Source organism: Eleutherodactylus coqui, chromosome 4, assembly GCF_035609145.1.
Source record: "Eleutherodactylus coqui strain aEleCoq1 chromosome 4, aEleCoq1.hap1, whole genome shotgun sequence".
Classification (NCBI taxonomy): Eukaryota; Metazoa; Chordata; class Amphibia; order Anura; family Eleutherodactylidae; genus Eleutherodactylus; species Eleutherodactylus coqui.
The window spans coordinates 170,547,066-170,561,251 of NC_089840.1; positions in this window are offsets into that span (position 1 = coordinate 170,547,066).

The following is a 14,186-nucleotide window of genomic DNA, read 5'->3' on the forward strand; positions in this document are numbered from 1 at the left end:
ACTTATCAGGAAAGACTTAAATAACATAATTTGTATAGCCTGAAGGGAAAGGGGAGCACGGCTGAAATTTTAAAGAGGTATAAATAAGGCTCAGGAAGGAAGTTTATTTATTATGAATCTAGACACTACAAAAAGAGGTCACAATCTGAGATTAATTAGGGGGAAAAAAATCAGAAGCAACATCAGAAAATAATTTTTATTGATAGAGTAGCAGATTCTTGGAACAAACTTGCAGCGGACGTGATTTAAAAATCAACAATAAATAAATTCAAGCCTGGGATAAGCATAGATCTATCCTAGGAAAGAAATAAAAAGGACCATGTGGTTGCAGTCTGTCATCAATTTTCTATGTTTTTAACCCCTGGCCACAGCATTCAGCCAGGCTGGGAGCAGTGGGGAAATCTAGCAGACTTTCATGGCATATCTTGGGAGTATGCCATGAAAGCCTTAAATGGGAATACCCTTTGAAGCTTCTCTGGGGCCCAGCTGGGATTGAAATCTCTGTATCCCCAATTATTGTTTGCATGTAAGGCAGGGTAAATGCATTGACGAAAATATTTTTATTTAATTTTTTTATTTATTCTCTAAAAAACACACATCTCCACTAAACTATTTATTTTGAAGTATCATACCGTCCAAGCTAGAGAAAGTGCCAGAACCCATGTTGGGTGCTATAGTGTTATATTGAGCTCCTATACTATTCATCCATCAGCTTGTTGTCCGCGAGTAAAGGCAAGACCTTAAATGTTTACTTTTAATCAAAACTTGCAAACTGGCCTCCTTCAGGGCTTGGCTGGAAAGTAGTGAAATACTTCGCTCATTGCCTTTATATGGAATCAAGAAACCTACTCAATAACATATTAAATATCCATACTTTTAGTATGTCATATGTTGAAGCAAGGTATGTTGATTGGGGCAAAAGACCAGACAATGCTGTAAAAGTGAAGCTAATTCCTGCTGTGTGGATCTCTTTAAAAGGATACATTTGTTTTATGAACATTGCAACTTTGCCATGACTGCATCAAACTCTCGAAGCGATGATGGTCATAAAAAGCAAATTAAAAATGATAGAAGGACTGCAGCAGGTAACGCTCTCCAAGCTGTAAAACTTTGAAATCTTATCTCTTCATTGCATTGTTCAGCTGCATCTTCTTTCTCATTCACTCCATCATCTCTAGTATCTATTCCATCAAATGCTGAATAGCATGCCTTGATGGACAGTTATATGAAGCATGGCATTTACCTTTATTTTTTTGCTTTCCCCATTCAGTTCTTTCATGTTCTTTATTAGACTTCAACACGGGTCACAAATGAAGGCAAATGTTTTACGGACTGATTTAACCTCTCCTCACCACAGTCAGATTTGGCAATGATTTGTTTTGTTTTTTTCATCCTCACCTTTCAAGAGATAACTTTATTTTTCCATTGACATACATTAGCCTTGTTTTTTGTGAAAGATGATTTACCATATTTTTCGGACTAAAGATGCACTTCTTGGCAAGAAAAAAAAAATCTAGCTAAAAAGTTGTTAGGTTATAGTCAGAATAGCCACCAACTCCCTGTGCTGTGATCACTGCTCAGCCATTGCATGGACTGCTCCCTACCCAGCTGCTCACTTGTACTAATGAGAGATGGCACACAGAGCAGTGAAGACAGAACTCTGCCTCCTACAGCTGAGCAGTCCTGTGTGTTTTGTCTTTGCACCCTGCAGTTCCTGCATGTTGGCCTGACCTACTTTCACTATCCCTCGACACACTGTCAACCTGCATCCAAAGGTCTCCCCTTACCCTTCAGTATAACACCCAGAGCTTCTCCCTCCCACCAGCAGTGTAATCACATCCAGAGTTCACCCCTCTCTACACTGTGCAGTATGTTCACATCCAGAGCTCACCTTTTCACAACAGTAATCATTCAGAACTCATCCTCACTCAAATCTGGGGTCTAAATTCACGTAACATCTTTCTGGGGTTTAACAACACTGTGGGGTCTCGCTCGTGTATGAGATCACTGTGGGGTCTGGGATCTGACATAGCTATAGGCCTGAGATAGCTGTAGGGTTTTGACATCACTGCAGGGTCTCAAATCCTTGGGGGCCTGGGGTTTGAGGAATCGGTCTGAGATCTGAACAGGGTTGCATCTAGCCTTTCTGCTACCTAAGGCAAACAGTCAAAGAACATCCCCGATATAGAGAGGGGGACAAAGCTTTCTGCCTGTGTTAGAACAAATGCATAAGTGGAGGCTGCAGGACCATGAGAGGGATGTAAAACACCTGAATGCACATCTGAAATACAAAGAGAGACAGAAAGTAGATCAATATTAATGGCAGAGGAGAAAAAATGCAAAGAAACACCTGGATGCATAGTATATCTTACATGCACAAAGACAATACAGGCGGCAGAGTTTGGCAAACAGCTAGGCCCAGCTAGTTTTTAAATGGTGCTTTAAGAACTCCTCGCACACACCACGCACATCAACACTAATGCATCCCAGAGGATGGCACACCACTGCAGTGAACTCATAGCAGTGCTGAACTGCGAAAGCTCTGGGAGTGACACATCCTTGCATTTGTGTCTGACATCAGTCTCAGAGAAATGCTGGATTGCGCAAACTCTGGCAGTATCCCTGAAGTACATCCTCCAAATGTCAGTCGACTCCCATGTTAGACACAGTGTGTGGAAATATCCAAATTCTCTTTTATTTCATAAATTAAAAACCAGCGTAAGATACCAGTTTCTGGTGAACCCCTTTATCAGACACTGGGTGGGACATCACTAGGGACTAGTGGAATAGGGATCCCAGAAGTGCTGATGGTACCAGTGGTGGAGCTGGGGACACCAGGGATACCACCTCTTACATCTCTTTATTGCATACTCAGCTATTTAATCTATGAACAATTAATGGTTATTTTTAATTAACCTTCTTGTCTTTTGCCCAGTAGGATGAAATCCTTCTTAAAGTGACCCACTGGACCTGGAGAACCAAAGATGGTGACACCAGCATCTCCGACTACTTGATGTATACTGTATTAGTATGCATCATTAGGCTAAGACACTACACCTGTCTATGAACACTAACTACCTGAAGCACGCTGTGCATAGCAGAGAAGCTGTTTGGCCATATTTGTTTCTCCAGGCCTGGTGGGTCGCTTTAAAGGGAATCTGTCGTATTGAGCATACTGTCTGATCTGTAAACATGATGTTATGGAGCAGGAGGAGCTGAACAGACTAATATATAATTTTATTGGGAAAGATTCAGTATAACTTGTATTTTATAAATTTATATCTCTGCATGTTCTGATCTGAACAGTCTAGTGGATGGAGCTATTAGTGACAGCCTTCCCTGTATGCACAATCATACACAGATATCTGTCAATTACTGATAGCTCTGCCCATTATACTGTTCAGGTCAGAATGAGCAGAGACATAAATGAATTAGATACTACAGAATCTTTCCCCATAAACTATATATCAGTCTGCTCGGCTCCTCCTACTCTATAACATGATGCCTGCAGTTTGGATAGCGTGTTCCAGCTGACAGACTCCCTATAAAAGCCTTTGTGTGCTGCCCCTGTAAATCCCCTTAAAGCTATTTTAAAGATGCAAAGACAGCAATTTACACAGAGCAGTAGAATACATGTTGTAAAAAAATGGGCACTGCAATGAGGAAAAAAAATGCTCATGTATCTGACCCCATTTAAAAGAACGGGGTTCAAATTTGTGCGAGATTTGTACATTTCGCAACCCACGAATGTTGCGCAATTTTAATGTTGGATATGTGCAGGATTATTATGCAGCAGGCTTAGGAGCCGAGCTTGCTCCATACACAGTGGGTGTCTGCTGTCAAATACTGCTGACACCCAACTGCAGCAACTGGGATCGGAAATTCCTATAAATACTGAAGTCAGCATTGAGTGTGCCATTTAAATGGCTTGACAGAAGTAGAGGGCTCCCTATGTCCCCCTCATGACAAGGTCACAGGGTGCCATTCAGCTGCCATGACAACCTGGGATTTTGTGAAGCCTCCCAGTGCTATCATGCACTTCAGCCTATTAAAGGGGTTGTAGCAAGTTTTAATGTTGTCCACTATCCTTATGAGAAGGGTTACCTTATGATCGGTGGGAGTCCAGCACCTGAAACCCCATCAATCGCAAGAATGAGGATCCCAAAATTTTCTACATGAATGGAGCAGAGGTCACACATGTACGCCCATACCAGGTGAGCGGAAGGAAAGTGTACAAATTGCAGATTTCACTCACTGTCTTCCCTACTATTCCTCCATCACTTTAGACTATGAGGGGTTAGCTGAGGTAACATGTTTCAGAAGATCATCATGGACTATTCTACCAAACTGCACAAAAATATTGTGCAGTTTGTATTTTAGCCACTAAATACAATTCCAGTGATGTCAAATTATGAATCTGCCATATTCATAAGCCTATGCTCCATCTTGCATCCTCACCAATGAGTGACAACACAAGGAACAGATAAGGGGAAGGCAAATTGTGTATTGTGACATCAGGGAATTAGTCACAACTCAGGACAGGACTGCCATCTTCTCCACACAAGATGGTTGGCTTCACTCTCAGAAACTCACTTGAAAAACAGATTCTCTTTATCTGGCGCCTGCTAGTTCCATCACAGCAAAGGTTACAGTACTCCACACTTGACAATAAACAGCTGCACAAAAAAACCCACACCTGACCGTCTGACCGCTAACTATGGATTAGACTTTACCCAAACTCACAGGCCTTATGCCATCACATCATCATTAATGCAGTCCATTACCCACTTTTGACTGCAGTACAGGAGATGTCTCATGTCTCATTCTGGTGGCAGAATCTCAGGAGCTCCAAGCTCACTAGGAGTAGCATGTCCCCTCCTTTTACTTCACAGATGCCTCATAATTAATGAACAGGGGTACATTTTCTCTGCCCAACCAACTTTCACATAGACTTTCTTTGAGACCTCTGTTTTATCACATATTTTTCCTGACTAGACACAAATCCCAGGGTCAAAGCTCCTAAATCTTCTAACTTTTTGAGACTTAAGGGGTTTTATACTCCCAACTACTTTTCCTGAACTAACTTTCAAATCATCACCTAAAACTCTTCTTCAAGAAGTAGTGAAAATTACCTTTCTTTCACACTGGTACATACTCTGTTTTCTTCCGCCATTCCCTCTCTCTTTGAAACAGCAGTATCCACAACTTCAACAGTTCTACTTCACTTGGTGCTTTCATTTCAATCACTTTTACATCTTATAGCATAGCGCCCTTATGCTCCACCAGAGGCTCTTCTGTCACCTGCATGTCTCTTTAGGTTCACTCACTATAGGAACATCCTCTTAAATACGTTTACCTTCCACAGTCTTCTTCTCAAACACAGCAGCACTACATTATACCAGAGCCCGTTTGCCTTGTGTGCCCTCACACATCCACTGGTCCCAACACCCCCTAACAGTCTGGTCAAAATAATTTGTGGTGTGATAGGGAGGAATCAAAGGATGACAGATGAATTCCACAGGCCAAAGTTATCTGTGATTTTCTGTTCCCCCGCCACTCCTCTCTCTCTCTCTCTCTCTCTCTCTCTCAACTCTCTACCGATACACACTCACACTCTAGGATAGCCACTCAGCGCTGCACGGTGGGCTCTCGCAGACTTGCGGGTTCTCCTGGTCGCTAGCACAGAGGCCTGGGTAGATGGGGCCCAGAACACCCACATGCCATTCTCTCTGCCTCTTTCAGCTTCCCTACACACAGACTAAAGGTGTCTGTGTACAGACAGGCTCCTGTCTGGAACACTCCAAGTCGAAGACTGATAGAAAGACCCACTCATGCACCTTGCAACCACATATATAATCATATAAGACACTGACAATATACATAGGCACAGGGCATACATAGATCATTCAGAAACGTCTAGAAGATTCCGTACACTAACTTCTGTGTACTACACATACATGCTCATCTGCACATACAAGATACACACATATCTATATATATATAAAGCTGAAAGCCCTCACTGACTCACTGACTCACTGACTCACTGACTGACTCGCCAAAAGTTCTCCAACTTCCCGATATCGTAGAAACATGAAATTTGGCACAAGCATAGATTATCTCCAAAATAGGAAAAGTAATTGGGTCCCAACTCGATTATTCAATTCTAGCGCAAAAGAATTGGCGTCGAAATTTTACGTACATAATCTAAATCTGTCACTTCCCAATGCCTTAGAAACTTAAAATTTGGCACGGGCATTGATTATGACATAAATAGGAAAAGCTAATGGGTCCCAACTTCATTATTCAATTCTATGCGCAAAAGAATTAGCGTCCAAATTTTACGTACGGAATCTAATTTTCTCACTTTCCGGTGTCATAGAAACAGGAAATTTGGCACGAGCATTGATTATGTCATAAATAGGAAAAGTTCATAGGTCCCAACTCGATTATTCAATTCTTGCGCAAAAGAATTAGCGTCCAAATTTTACGTACGGAATGTAATTTTTTCACTTTCCGGTGTCATAGAAACGGGAAATTTGGCACGAGCATTGATTATGTCATACATAGGAAAAGCTAATGGGTCCCAACTCAATTAAATTCTAGCGCAAAAGAATTGGCGTTGAAATTTTACGTGCGAAATGTAATTTTTTCACTTTCCGGTGTCATAGAAACAGGAAATTTGGCACGAGCATTGATTATGTCATAAATAGGAAAAGCTAATGGGACCCAACTCGATTATTCAATTCTATGCGCAAAAGAATTAGCGTCCAAATTTTACGTACGGAATGTAATTTTTTCACTTTCCGGTGTCATAGAAACGTGAAATTTGGCACAAGCCTTGATTATGTCATAAAAAGGAGACGCTAATGGGTCCCAACTCGATTATTCAATTCTAAGCGCAAAAGAATTAGTGTCCAAATTTTACGTATGTAATCTAATTCTCTCACTTCCTGATGTCATTTTATATAAAGGAAACGTCGCATGGTTGCCTCCCCGTGGTATTTCCTGGGTAACGCAGAGAACTATGCAAAATGGTGAACATATGTTTTTCCGGTATCTCTAAAGTAACCACGACTTCATAAGATTTTCCGTGTGAACACCAGATAAACACCAGTACCAAATTAACTCGGGCGAAGCCGGGTATATCAGCTAGTATCTATATATATATAAAAAGCTGAAAGCCCTCAGTGACTCACTGACTGACTGACTCACTCACTGACTGACTGGCCAAAAGTTCTCCAACTTCCCGATGTCGTAGAAACATGAATTTTGGCAGAAGCATAGATTATCTCCAAAATAGGAAAAGTAATTGGGTCCCAACTCGATTATTCAATTCTAGCGCAAAAGAATTAGCGTCGAAATTTTACGTACGTAATCTAAATCTCTCACTTCCCAATGTCATAGAAACTTAAAATTTGGCACGGGCATTGATTATGACATAAATAGGAAAAGCTAATGGGTCCCAACTTCATTATTCAATTCTATGTGCAAAAGAATTAGCGTCCAAATTTTACGTGCGGAATGTATTTTTCTCACTTTCCGGTGTCATAGAAACGTGAAATTTGGCACGAGCATTGATTATGTCATAAATAGGAAAAGCTAATGGTTCCCAACTCCATTATTCAATTCTATGCGCAAAAGAATTAGCGTCCACATTTTACGTACGGAATCTAATTTTCTCACTTTCCGGTGTCATAGAAACGTGAAATTTGGCACGAGCATTGATTATGTCATAAATAGGAAAAGTTCATAGGTCCCAACTCCATTATTCAATTCTAGCGCAAAAGAATTGGCGTCGAAATTTTACGTGTGGAATGTAATTTTCTCACTTTCCTGTGTCATAGAAACAGGAAATTTGGCACAAGCATTGATTATGTCATAAGTAGGAAAAGCTAATGGGTCCCAACTCGATTATTCAATTCTATGCGCAAAAGAATTGGCGTTGAAATTTTACGTACATAATCTAAATCTCTCACTTCCCAATGTCATAGAAACGTGAAATTTGGCACGAGCATTGATTACGTCATAAATAGGAAAAGCTAATGGGTCACAACTCCATTATTCAATTCTATGCGCAAAAGAATTAGCGTCCAAATTTTGCGTGCGGATTGTAATTTTCTCACTTTCCGGTGTCATAGAAACGTGAAATTTGGCACGAGCATTGATTATGTCATAAATAGGGAAAGCTAATGGGTCCCAACTCCATTATTCAATTCTATGCGCAAAAGAATTAGCATCCAAATTTTACGTACATAATCTAATTCTCTCACTTCCCAATGTCATAGAAACATGAAATTTGGCACAAGCATTGATTGTGTCATAAATATGAAAAGTTATTGGGTCCCAACTCGATTATTCAAATCTAAGCACAAAATAATTAGTGTCCAAATTTTATGTACGTAATCTAATTCTCTCCCTTCCTGATGTCATTTTATATAAAAGGAAACGTCGCATGGTTGCCTCCACGTGGTGTTTCCTGGGTAACGAAGAGAACTATGCAAAATGGTGAACATATGTTTTTCCTCAGTATCTCTAAAGTAACCACGACTTCATAAGATTTTCCGTGTGAACACCAGATAAACACCAGTACCAAATTAACTCGGGCGAAGCCGGGTATATCAGCTAGTACTGTATATACATAGATATACAACTACCTGCACAAAAGAAAGTATATCAGTCATCATGAAGTAGCCAAGGACATTATTCCCCTAGCAGCAGTAGACATATCCTGTAGTTGTCAGTTCAGCAGCTGATTAAGGAGGATTACACTCAGGCTACATTTACAGGGGTGAGTGTGGTATCGGTATCACACCCTTAGGCCTTTTACTCAAGGGCTACAAAATCATACGATTTTGTAGCGATGCGACATCACTACAAAACACATGTATGTAAACCCCATGGTTTCCAATGGATTATTTCACATAAGCAATGTTTTGTAGCCTGAAAAACCCATTGGACACCATAGGCTTCACATACAAGTGTTTTGTAGTGATGTTGCATCACTTCAAAATCATGCGATTTTGTAGCCAGTGTGAAACAGGACTTAGGCCGCATCCACATGGGCGATTTTTTTTGTCGCAATTCGACAGTGCTACGAATCACATGTATGTGAAGCCCATGCTTTCCTATAGGTTCTTCCACACAAGTGATGTTTTGTAGCCTTGGAGATTGCAAGACTACAAAATTGCGGCATGCTCTATACAGCCGCGATTTGCGTTTTTTTTCCAGCCCAGGTTTCCCTATGGAGCCCTGCTTTTTGTTGTTTCATGCGGTGCGATGCAACTTTTACAGTACGAAATCCTACTATAAAAGCCCTAGCTGCAGTAAAAAAAAAAATAATGCATCACCTAAGAAGCACTGTCCGACTCCGGTGCTGGTCTCTTCTTCACGTTTGGAACTCATCTTCAGTCTTTTGCCAGCCCTTCCTGGATTAGAGGATCAAAATCCCCGCCTCCAGGGCACTGGCACCAAGGGCACTGGCGTCTCAAACGAAAACAATGATAATTACCTACTAGTAAGCCCACCATAGCGCTTAGTAGTGTCTACAAACAGGATTAAATCCTCTGTGACCTTACAACTGCAATTGCAAGTGATCGCATCGTATAATTATTTAGAACTGTCATTTCAAGTGATCGCATTGTCTAAATTACATGCAACTGTCATTTTCAAATTTAAACGTCAGCCATTTTGTGGGTAGTGCCTCTGCTTGAAGCCAATAAAAGAAAATGTCAGATTCAAGTGACAATGAACAGCAAAGCAGCGCGGGAGCAAAGATCCCTACTCCATCCCCCATAATGCCATTTACCATGCCATAAACCTTGGGAACCACACAAGGGTAATTCCTGTCCAGCTACTATGTCTACCAGAATACGACCGAGTAGACCAGACCTAGTTATCTGCAGGTATTGCCAGAAAAGAGGGCATACTGAAAAAGACTGTTGGCAGTTAAACGGATACCCCCTGAGCCCAAGGACTGTCCCTCAGGAAAACCAAGAGTAGGTCCTGAAATCCTCAGATGGTTCTCAAAGTATGTGGGACCCTGCCCGGAGGTTATCATCCTCCTCGGTGGCATACCTTTTCCAGTGCTACTGGATACAGGATCTCAGGTGAGCACCATATGCAGAGCCATATTTCATAAGTATTAGTCCCAAGAAGAATTAGTACAACCTCCTGAACAGATTATGAATGTCGCCGCTACCAATGGACAAAATGTTCCTTTGATAGGCTGCTGAGAGGCTACGGTGATGACCGGGAATGCCAAATTGCCCATCAAAGGATCTTAGTCATAGATGTAATAGAGAGAAATGCTCCAGCTGTCATTTTGAGCATGAACATTCTTATAAATTACTATGGAGAAATGCTGGAAGTAGAGATGAGTGAGTATACTCGGTAAAGGCAATTGCTCGAGCGAGCATTGAAGAAAGGTTCAGGTGCCGGCGTGGGGGAGCGGTGAGTAGCGTCTGCCAGCAGGAGGGAGCGGGGGGGGGGGGGGGAGAGGGAGAGAGAGATCTCCCCTCTGTTCTGCTCTCCCCCGCAGCTCCCTGCCCGCCGCCGGCACCCGAACCTTTCATCTCGAGCGGGCAGGTACTCGCTAAAGGTAATGCTCACTTGAGCAATTGCCTTTAGTGAGTATACTCGCTCATCTTTAGCTGGAAGCCTTACAAAACTCCATTCCTTCTGCCTCACAAGCCCAGCAATGAGCTTTACATCAGGCTATAAAAGTCTTGTCCCCCCACCAGAAGTTCACCATCGATAAAGGTCAAGTAGGACGTGCAAGAATAAAAGACGTGAGACCGATAACTTTAAAACCCGGGATTAAAACTATAATTTGGTGTCAAACTCTATCAGGTCTCCAAGGAAGGGATTACCAAGCCCTGGTAGAGCCGCTTCAATTGGAAGAACCTCCAGGTATTATAGTATACATATTTTCTATGTACTTCCACTTTTATTACATATTTTTTCTGCATAGTCTTTTACTATACCTATGGTCATTGATTTTAGACCGATTTTTTATAGTTCTATGCATATTCATTTTTTCCATCTATCATTTTCTACATATACCGTATATTCTGGTGTATAAGGCGACTGGGCGTACAAGACGAACCCCCAACTGTCTCCTTTTACGCCGGGAATACAGTGCAGAAAAAAAAAAGCAGTACTCACTAGAGATGAGTGAACGTGTTCTTCCGAGCTTGATATTCGTGCGAATATTAGGGTGTTCGGGATGTTCGTTATTCGTAATGAACACCATGCGGTGTTCTGGTTATTTTCACTTCCTTCCCTGAGACGTTAGCGCGCTTTTCTGGCCAATTGAAAGACAGGGAAGGCATTACAACTTCCCCCTGTGACGTTCAAGCCCTATACCACCCCCCTGCTGTGAGTGGCTGGGAAGATCAGGTGTCACCCGAACATAAAAGTCGGCCCCTCCCGCGGTTCGCCTCAGATGCGGTGTGAGTTAGATGAGGGACAGTGCTGTTTGTACCGGAGCTGCTGTAGGGAAAGAATTGGTAGTTAGTGTAGGCTTCAAGACCCCCCAAAGGTCCTTATTAGGGCCACTGATAGCTGTGTGTTGGCTGCTGTTAGCAGTGGCAAATTTTTTTTTCTCAAAATCGCCTCTGCAGACCGTTGCACCTGGCATTAGGGACAGAAGTGCTGCATAGGCAGGGAGACTGTTAGGAGTGAGTGTAGCCTTCAAGAACCTCAACGGTCCTTTCTAGGGCCATATTTATCCGTGTGCAGTACTGTCCAGGCTGCTGTTAGCTGTGCTGCATTTTTTTTTGCTTCTCAAAATCGCCTCTGCAGACCATTGCACCCTCCATTGATACTGCAGGGAAAGAATTGTATAGGCAGGGCGACAACACAGTTGTTATTCATTGAATATACGCAGTGCTGCCTTTTGGTGCCAAAAAACTGAAAACAAATCTATTTGTCCAGCCTCTGTCCGTCCTAAGGGCTGTGGACACGTGTGAGCTGCGTGAACAACATTGCTAAATCAGACGCACCCAGCTACGCTTTACTGCTGGCTTCGCCATTTGCTTTCCTTAATTGGGAAAAAAATACCTGCTCTCCAAGAGTTATAATAACTCTGCTACCCTCACGTTCTGTGACACATAAGCAGGGACACAGCACAGTTATTAAACTTCTCATGTTCATTGAATATACGCAGTGCTGCCTTTTGGTGGAAAAAAACTGAAAACAAATCTATTTGTCCAGCCTCTGTCCGTCCTAAGGGCGGTGGACACGTGTGAGCTGCGTGAACAACATTGCTAAATCAGACGCACCCAGCTACGCTTTACTGCTGGCTTCGCCATTTGCTTTCCTTAATTGGGAAAAAAAATACCTGCTCTCCAAGAGTTATAATAACTCTGCTACCCTCACGTTCTGTGACACATAAGCAGGGACACAGCACAGTTATTAAACTTCTCATGTTCATTGAATATACGCAGTGCTGCCTTTTGGTGGAAAAAAACTGAAAACAAATCTATTTGTCCAGCCTCTGTCCGTCCTAAGGGCGGTGGACACGTGTGAGCTGCGTGAACAACATTGCTAAATCAGACGCACCCAGCTACGCTTTACTGCTGGCTTCGCCATTTGCTTTCCTTAATTGGGAAAAAAATACCTGCTCTCCAAGAGTTATAATAACTCTGCTACCCTCACGTTCTGTGACACATAAGCAGGGACACAGCACAGTTATTAAACTTCTCATGTTCATTGAATATACGCAGTGCTGCCTTTTGGTGGAAAAAAACTGAAAACAAATCTATTTGTCCAGCCTCTGTCCGTCCTAAGGGCGGTGGACACGTGTGAGCTGCGTGAACAACATTGCTAAATCAGACGCACCCAGCTACGCTTTACTGCTGGCTTCGCCATTTGCTTTCCTTAATTGGGAAAAAAATACCTGCTCTCCAAGAGTTATAATAACTCTGCTACCTTCACGTTCTGTGACACATTAGCAGGGACACAGCACAGTTATTAAACTTAGATAATTCATTCACTAGAGGCAGTGGGGCCTTTCGTTTTCCAAAAAGGGCAAAAATTATATTTGGCCTGCAGTCTTGCGCCAATTTATTTCCTGCCTGTGAAATCAAATCACTGGTAATACAGCATGCTGAGGGGTAGGGGTAGGCCTAGAGGACGTGGACGCGGCCGAGGACGCGGAGGGCCAAGTCAGGGTGTGGGCACAGCCCGAGCTCCTGATCCCGGTGTGTCGCAGCCGACTGCTGCGCGATTAGGAGAGAGGCACGTTTCTGGCGTCCCCACATTCATCGCCCAATTAATGGGTCCACGCGGGAGACGGTTATTAGAAAATGAGCAGTGTGAGCAGGTCCTGTCCTGGATGGCAGAAAGTGCTTCGAGCAACCTATCGTCTACCCGCAGTTCTGCGCCGTCCACTGCTGCCAATCCGAATCCTCTGTCTGCTGCTCCTCCTTCCTCCCAGCCTCCTCACTCCACTACAATAACACCTGCTCAGGAGCGGGAACACTCCCAGGAACTGTTCTCGGGCCCCTGCTTAGATTGGGCAGCAGCGGTTCCTCTCCCACCAGAGGAGTTTATCGTCACTGATGCCCAACCATTCGAAAGTTCCCGGGGTCCGGGGGAAGAGGCTGGGGACTTCCGCCAACTGTCTCAACAACTTTCTGTGGGTGAGGAGGACGATGACGATCAGACACAGTTGTCTTGCAGTGAGGTAGTAGTAAGGGCAGTAAGTCCGAGGGAGCAGCGCACAGAGGATTCGGAGGAAGAGCAGCAGGACGATGAGGTGACTGACCCCACCTGGTGTGCAACGCTTACTCAGGAGGACAGGTCTTCAGAGGGGGAGTCAAGGGCATCAGCAGGGCAGGTTGCAAGAGGCAGTGCGGTGGCCAGGGGTAGAGGCAGGGCCAGACCGAATAATCCACCAAGTGTTTCCCAAAGCGCCCCCTCGCGCCATGCCACCCTGCAGAGGCCGAGGTGCTCTAAGGTCTGGCAGTTTTTCACAGAGACGCCTGACGACCGACGAACAGTGGTGTGCAACCTTTGTTGCGCAAAGCTCAGCCGGGGAGCCAACACCAACAGCCTCACCACCACCACCATGCGCAGACATATGATGGCCAAGCACCCCAGAAGGTGGGACGAAGGCCGTTCACCGCCTCCGGTTTGCACCCCTGCCTCTCCCCCTGTGCCCCAACCTGCCACTGAGATGCAAC